Source organism: Terrapene carolina, unplaced genomic scaffold (genome assembly GCF_002925995.2).
Source record: "Terrapene carolina triunguis isolate 2854851 unplaced genomic scaffold, T_m_triunguis-2.0 Scaffold30, whole genome shotgun sequence".
NCBI classification, from domain to species: Eukaryota; Metazoa; Chordata; order Testudines; family Emydidae; genus Terrapene; species Terrapene triunguis.
This window is the reverse complement of record NW_020664381.1, coordinates 9395964-9403579: the sequence shown is the minus strand read 5'-3', so window position 1 is coordinate 9403579 and position 7616 is coordinate 9395964. Positions and strand designations below refer to the sequence as shown.

Here is a 7616-nt window from a genome sequence, read left to right as displayed (position 1 = left end):
GATACTTGAAAGAATCTAGTTGTATTCCCAAGTAGAGAAGTATTTGTAATATTCCTTGAAGAGACTGTAATCACAATGAATATCATTAGGACAATTAACAGTCACTTAAGTGTTATACATATTCATTACCATCCTCATTTACGCAGATGGTATATACTGTATATAGTAATGATGCCATAGCAGAAATCAAAATTACAGACAGCTTTTGACTCCTTACAGAATTTTTTCCAAAACAACTTGTTCTGAATTCAGTAATAAATGTTATATTGTTTGGAACTAAAAGCAGATGATGTATACAGTCAAACTTCCGAAAACTGAACACATATGGCAGAATTGCCCTGGAGAATGAACTATTAGAATTTTTTTAACTATTTGACTTAATGCAAATTTTACATCGGATTATCATTTACTACCACATGTATAAAAGTGAATCAAAGTATGACATTTTATTATGTTATTGGTGGCTTCTCTTGTTTTCTACCTTAACCAACAATCTATAACTTCTGATCCAGAAATACATACCTCTGTGATATCATTTTTAATCAACATACAAAATTGTGTTTATAGTAACTCCTCACTTAAAGTCGTCCCGGTTAACGTTGTTATGTTGCTGATCAATTAGGGAACATGCTCGTTTAAAAGTTGTGCAATGCTCCCTTCTAACGTTGTTTGGCAGACGCCTGCTTTGTCCACTGCTTGCAGAAAGAGCAGCCCGGGGGAGCTAGCTGGTGGGGGCTTGGAACCAGGGTGGACCAGCAGCCCCACTATCAGCTCCCGGCTCCCCTAAGATCCCTGTGCAGCAGCTGCCCAGCAGGCTATCAATTGCAGCTGTCCCTCCCCCCACTGCCATGTACTGCTCCTGCCCTCTGCCTTGGAGCTGCTCCCTGAGACTCCTGCTTGCTGTGGGGGGAGATAGGGGGGCTGTCAGGGTGTCCCCCTCCCCCCTGCTCCTGCACCCCACTTACCCCATCTTCCATAGAGCGGGGGGACGACACACGACAGAGGGAGCTTCCAGGCAGCAGCAGCTGCGGTCCATCTCAGCTTGCTGATCTAATTAACAAGGCAGTATACTTCTGACCCCACTCTTTGTACTTAAAGGGGAAATGCACATCTCTCTCACACACACACGGTGAAAGTCTCTGTCTGCCCTCCCTCCTTTCCTGCAGCCTTGTAGAGTGTGAGAGTTAACCCTTGAGGGCTCAGTCAATTGCTAGTTCATTTAGCAGTAAGACATTCCCTGGGAAATATCCCACCCTCTGACTCCACCACCTCAACCAAGCTTCACAATCATCATCACTGTGTACCAGTATTAAATTGTGTGTGTGGTGGTGGTGGTGGTGGGGGGGGGGGGGTCTTTTGTCTGGTGAAAAAAAATTCCCTGGAACCTAACCCCCTCATTTACATTAATTCTTATGAGGAAATTGGATTGGCTTAACATCGTTTCGCTTAAAGTCACATTTTTCAGGAACATAACTACAACGTTAAGTGAGGAGTTACTGTACTTATTTGGAGGTCACACCTCTATTTACGAGGGAGGGACAGATAGAGAATTGTATGTTACATAAGAACATTTTTAGTCATGTGGGCAAAGCCAGGAGTAAACAAATCTCATGCTTCAAGGTGCAATCTGATCACAAGTCAGGAAGGAAACCTTAAACCATGTAGAGTATTGCACATTTTTTCCCCTTCCTCTACACATAACAAGTAGTGGTCATTGCTGAGTGTAGGATTTCAACCTCAAAGGAGCAATGATATGATCCATAATGGAAAACTGTATATTTCTATGTTTTAGATACACCAAGGAAGGCGCATATTTATTGTTCCCTTGTATCACCTGAAGACTACTCAGTGGTCAGTGTGAAATGAGTTAGTGGTCTCAGGGCTTGATACAAAGCCCACTGAAGTCAATGAAGAGACACATTGATTTCAGATGGCTTTGGATTAGGTTCTTAATGCAGTTCCTGCTAGGCAGCTCTCTAAATCAGGAAATCCACCCTCACAATTGGCACCAGCTGATGCCATTATCAGCCATCTCAGTAAAGTATACAGAGATTGAACTGTCCTCTTAGGCTAGGTCTACCATCGGAAACACATCATGTTACAAAATGTGTTAGCCACATGCTTTAACATGATGTTAAATAAAACTTGGTACCTACCACATCTCAGTAAGATTTTTTTTAAACAGGACTATTCTTGTCCATGCTAAGGATAAAATCATGTTTAAACATAATGCTAGTTGATGCATTTTCTCAGTGCAAACAAGCCCTTGCTGCAGGATAAAGTGTCCTACCAAAAACAGGAGTTATGGCATATAGGCAAGATAGTGTGGGGAAGCTTGCATTGCGCATCCTGAACACATTCTGGAGATAAAGAAAGAACTTCATTTGTAGTGCTTTCACTGTCACATCTTTTATAACAACTTTTTTTTAAATTGAAAATTATGGCATATTCTATTTTAATTAAATTGGTCACCTTTTCACTATAGGGCTGAAAACTACTCCTGTGGTAGGAAGTTATAAACAAACCAACTTATGATGTGATGCCAGCTAATTTAAAAGACGTTTGCTTAAATTCATTAGTTATATTACAAGGAAAAACAATCCAAGGAAAAGTACTGTAAAAGAATCTAAACTCCAAGGAGGGAAAGGAATTGTTAAAGTGGAACAAAAGGACATAACTGAGATGAAATCAGAGGAAAATTTAGGCTGAATATTAGGAGAAAAAAATAACAGTGAAATTTATTACACTATGAAATAGCTTCCAAAGAGAAGCAATTAAAATCAACTGTAAAGGGAAATGCTGCAATGCCAAAGGATGAATTAGTGACCTAATAAGTCTTTTGCATCTTTTATTTCTGGAGCTCTATGAAAAGGAAGGACTGGGGGTTTCTTTAAATGGAGAGATGCAGAAGAGAGAATGGCCACACACGAAAGATACCTTAAATATTCTCTATAAATCGAAGTCTGTTAATAGGCACAAAATGAACATAATGAAGACCATACATACCTAAACTGCACGAAAGGAAAGACCTTAATTGCTCATCCTGTCTTGCAATCATATAGTGTGCTGCTCCAGGTAACAGATGCAGAAGGTCCAACAGCAACAATTATGTAGATAACATCAAATACAGCATGGCTTATCAAGGCAATACATGTCTCTCAAGATCAGGTGCTCATCAAGCAGATGACTGTTCAGACAGGAAGCTGTAAATGAAATCATACACATGGATACACAGCAAAAACATTTTGGACTTCACAAGCATTTTTTTTAATATGTAAGCATCGGAGGAATTTCTCTTATGCCTCAAACAACCATACACTATTCACAGAATCAATTTTACTTACAGTTCAGTAAACCTTATTTTATTCAATTATTTGAAAGAAACTGTAGGCTTTAACTTATCAGAGAGGCTGCAGTGTAACATCCTGGGGTTCAAAGATGCTCTGCCACATTTCAAGATTTTTGGCAATGAATTTGGGCTATTATTAGAAATATCTGGTTGCTAGGGAAAACTCTTGTAATGACACACACTACCCACGAAGCAGAATTTGCTTTGCAAATTAGAAGGGAAAAAATCAAGATGGGGAAGGATCATAAAGGTATCCATCATAAGGATAATTACATAAGATAAATACAGACACATTTCGGTTGTTGCAACTGTAGGTATGGTGTATGATACCGAAGCATGCGCACTTCAACATATGCAAAATTAATATCTAAATCAGGAGCTATGAAATAAATAGATCAGGGATCTAAATTAAAAGGCAGGAAAAGTGCATTTTTAATATATAAAGAAAATTGCTAGTTTCACTAAAAGAAAAGAAAAAAAAACACGAGAAATATTACATAATACAGAAAATTACTTAGGACTTGACTCAACAACCAGATGAGCCTTTATGCGAAGTATGTAGGTGTGTTTTAACTCAGTGTGCCTACATCGAAGTACCTATCCAGGCCTAATCCCCATGGAATTAGAATGCCTCACAAATATTAATGCATGTATCCATACACCAATCCCCCATGCTAGTAAACCTATCTTACAGAAGAGAGTAACAGACACAGAGACATTAAGTGACTTGCCCAAAATCACACAGGAAGTTTGTTGCAGAGCTAGGAAGTGATACCAGATGTCCGAAATCTCAGTCCAATCCCCTAACCACAAGAGCATGTCCCCCGCTTGTAGTCCATATAAGGCACCCTTTTGGCATTCTGGGAATTACCATTCTATAATTAACATTTTAAAGTATCAATTTACACACACCCATTTACACATCTGGAAGTTGTGTGTATTTCATAGAGAAATCACAATTTTCTTTACATTTTTTCCCCAAATACTGAACTTTCATCTAAAAATTTGTTTTTTGAGAGAGTTAATAGAACAAAGACGGTGAAGAAAGCCTAGAAAAGTAACTTCTGATGTGGTTTTGTCCTATTTGTCCTACTTCACTAAAAAAGTCTACTGATGCTATTAACACTTCAAAAAAAATTCACCAGCTTCAGCCAACGCAAAAGGTACAGTAGTACTATGGGTGTTTCAGTGTCATTTCTTCTGGTCAGCATTGTATCTAAGAAAAAAAGGGATAGTAAGAAAGCATGCATATCAAATTTAGTAAACTGTCAAGCTATTCTTTGAAGGCTGAATGCTTTGCATGGCATAAAGAAGATGCTGTAATTAAAAGAATAGCTCCCTTATGACTGAGAAAGTTTAATTATGCTTTCAACTGTTGGGAATGAGAGACTCGGATGACAGAGATACTTCTCCATAGTCACATGAATTAAGCCTAGTAAGATTTAATGAAACGTAAGTAGATTCCTCGGTAATAAATAACGTCACTAAAGTAAGTATTCATAAAAACTTAAACTTAATATATTCTTTTCTTATTATTTTACTTAGAAATAAAAATTTTCAATCCATGAGAGAATCTAATGTTGCAGAGATCACAAACAGGGTGAAATGCATTCAACAAACAAATTTACTGGCATCAACTGGCTCCATTCCTGGCAATACCAGCAGAGGGGTATGGAGACTGAACTACTGTTTTCACAGATGAGGATGATTAACACTAGTCAGACTAGAAGCCCACATTGCTTACATGAAACAGTTGAGAGATTACTTTGCGAGAGGGCTCCCAACTGCTTCAGTCTCTTTCCCCGGCCCAATGACTACCCGTTGTCATTTATAGCATTTATTTTGACATTACCAAAACATTTTGATTAGTTTCAACTAAAAATTTTCCTCAGCTTTTCAATTCACTGAAAAATTCCAAAAAAAGTATCACCAAACCAAAAAAATCCATCGTTCACCTAACTCTACTTAGGAACTGCTTTCAGTGAGACTTAAGCACTTAAGAGCGCACACATTATTTCCAGGATGGCAGTTCTAACTTGTTCTTTTAAATCAATTTGTTCTATTAAAATTTGAAGTGATATATCAAAATTAAGAGAAAAGAGACCAGTTTGGTCTTATGACAACAGAACAAGCCATTGACTCATTTTAGGCTGCAGTCCAGTCTAACGCAGCGTTTTTCAAAGTTTGGGTCGCGGCATTTAAGGCACTGGGTGACTCCAGTCAGCACCACCGACCAGGACATTAGAAGTCCCGTCAGCGGTGCTGCCCAGCTAAAGCAGGCTAGTGCCTACCTGTTTCGACAACACACTGCGCCCTGGAAGCGGCCAGCAGCGAGTACAGCTTCTAGGCAGGGGGGCCATGGGGCTCCATGTGCTTCCCCCACCCCGAGCACTGGCTCCGCACGCCCATTGGCTGGGAACCTGCACCCCAAACCCCTCATCCCTGCCCCCTCAGAGCCTGTACCCCAGTTCAGAGCCCTGACACCCTTCCGTACCCTAACTCCCTGCCCCAGCCCTGAGCCCCCTCCCACATCCTGAACCCCACAGCCCTCACCCTCGCACCCCAACCCTCTGTCGCAGCCCTGAGCCCCTCCCACACTCCAAACCCCTTATCCCCAGCTCCGCTGGGTCACAGGTAACAATTTTCTTCAACTGGGTCCCCAGAAAAAAGTTTGGAAACCACTGGTCTAGCGGATAAAGGTACTGGACTGGGAGTCAAGAGACAGCTGGGAATGGAACCCACATATCACTGACCTGCTGTGTGATGTTGGACAAGTCACCTCACTGAGTCTCTGTCTCCCTTCCCACCCTTTGTCTGTCTTGTCTACATAGATTGTAAGCTGTCTGGGAAGGGACAGTCTGTCATTATGTGTTTGTACAGCACCTATTACAATGGTATCTCAATTTCAATTGGGTCCTCTAAGTGTTACTGTAATATAAATAATCAATAGCTTGCTCCCTTTTCTCCAGTATTCCTTGATGCACAGACTATGGGTTGATGAATGTTAAAGGAGGGCGAAGTTACTTCTTTTTGTTATTTTAATATTTGACTATGTGAAAAGTTAAACCTTTATCAATGTTGATAAATGCAAAGTAATGCACATTGGCAAACAATCACAACTATACATATAAAATGATGGGGTCTAAATTAGCTGTTACTACTCGAGAAAGAGATCTTGGAGTCATTGTGGATAGTTCTCTGAAAACATCCACTCAATGTGCAACAACAGTCAAAAAAGCAAACAGAATGTTGGGAATCATTAAGAAAGGGATAGATAATAGGGTAACCAGATGTCCCGATTTTATAGGGATAGTCCCGATATTCAGGACTTTTTCTTATATAGGTGCCTATTACCCCCCAGCTTCTGTCCCGATTTTTCACACTTTCTATCTGGTTACCCTAATAGATAATAAGACAGAAACATCATATTGCCGCTATGTAAATCCATGGTATGACCACATCATAAGAACACATAAGAACATAAGAATGGCCATACTGGGTCAGAACAAAGGTCCATTCAGCCCAGTATCCTGTCTGCCGACAGTGGCCAATGCCACGTGCCCCAGAGGGAGTGAACTTAACAGGTAATGATCAAGTGATCTCTCTCCTGCCATCCATCACCACCCTCTGACAAACAGAGGCTAGGGACACCATTCCTTACCCATCCTGGCTAATGGCCATTAACGAACTTAACCTCCATGAATTTATCCAGTTCTTTTTTAAACCCTGTTATAGTCCTAGCCTTCACAACCTCCTCAGGCAATGAGTTCCACAAGTTGATTGTGTGCTGTATGAAGAAGAACTTCCTTTTATTTGTTTTAAACCTGCTGCCCATTAATTTCATTTGGTGGCCCCTACTTCTCATACTATGGGAACAAATAATTAACTTTTCCTTATTCACTTCCTCCACATCACTCGGGATTTTATCTTGAATACTGCGTGCAGATGTGGTTGCCCCATCTCAAAAAAAGATATATTGGAATTGGAAAAGGTTCAGAAAAAGGCAACAAAAATGATTAGGGGTATGGAATGGCTGCCATATGAGGAGAGATTAATAAGACAGGGACTTTTCAGCTTGGAAAAGAGACGACTGGGGGCGGGGGAGGAGATATGATAGAGGTCTACAAAATCATGACTGGTGTGGAGAAAGTAAATAAGGAAGTGTTATTTACTCCTTCTCATAACACAAGAACTAGGGGTCACCAAATGAAATTAATAGGCAGCAGATTTAAAACAAAAGAAAGTATTTCTTCATACAATCCACAGT

General features: G+C 40.1%; 1 protein-coding gene across 1 annotated transcript in view; it reads right to left on the bottom strand.

The window, feature by feature from the left end:
- The window catches only part of LOC112104509 (T-lymphoma invasion and metastasis-inducing protein 1), a 233305-nt gene that overhangs the window by 192954 nt on the left and 32735 nt on the right, over window positions 1–7616 (bottom strand). The window contains exon 2 of the mRNA XM_029911499.1: window positions 3007–3203. The gene's annotated coding sequence lies outside the window, so the exon portion shown is untranslated. The remainder of the gene's footprint in view (window positions 1–3006; window positions 3204–7616) is intronic.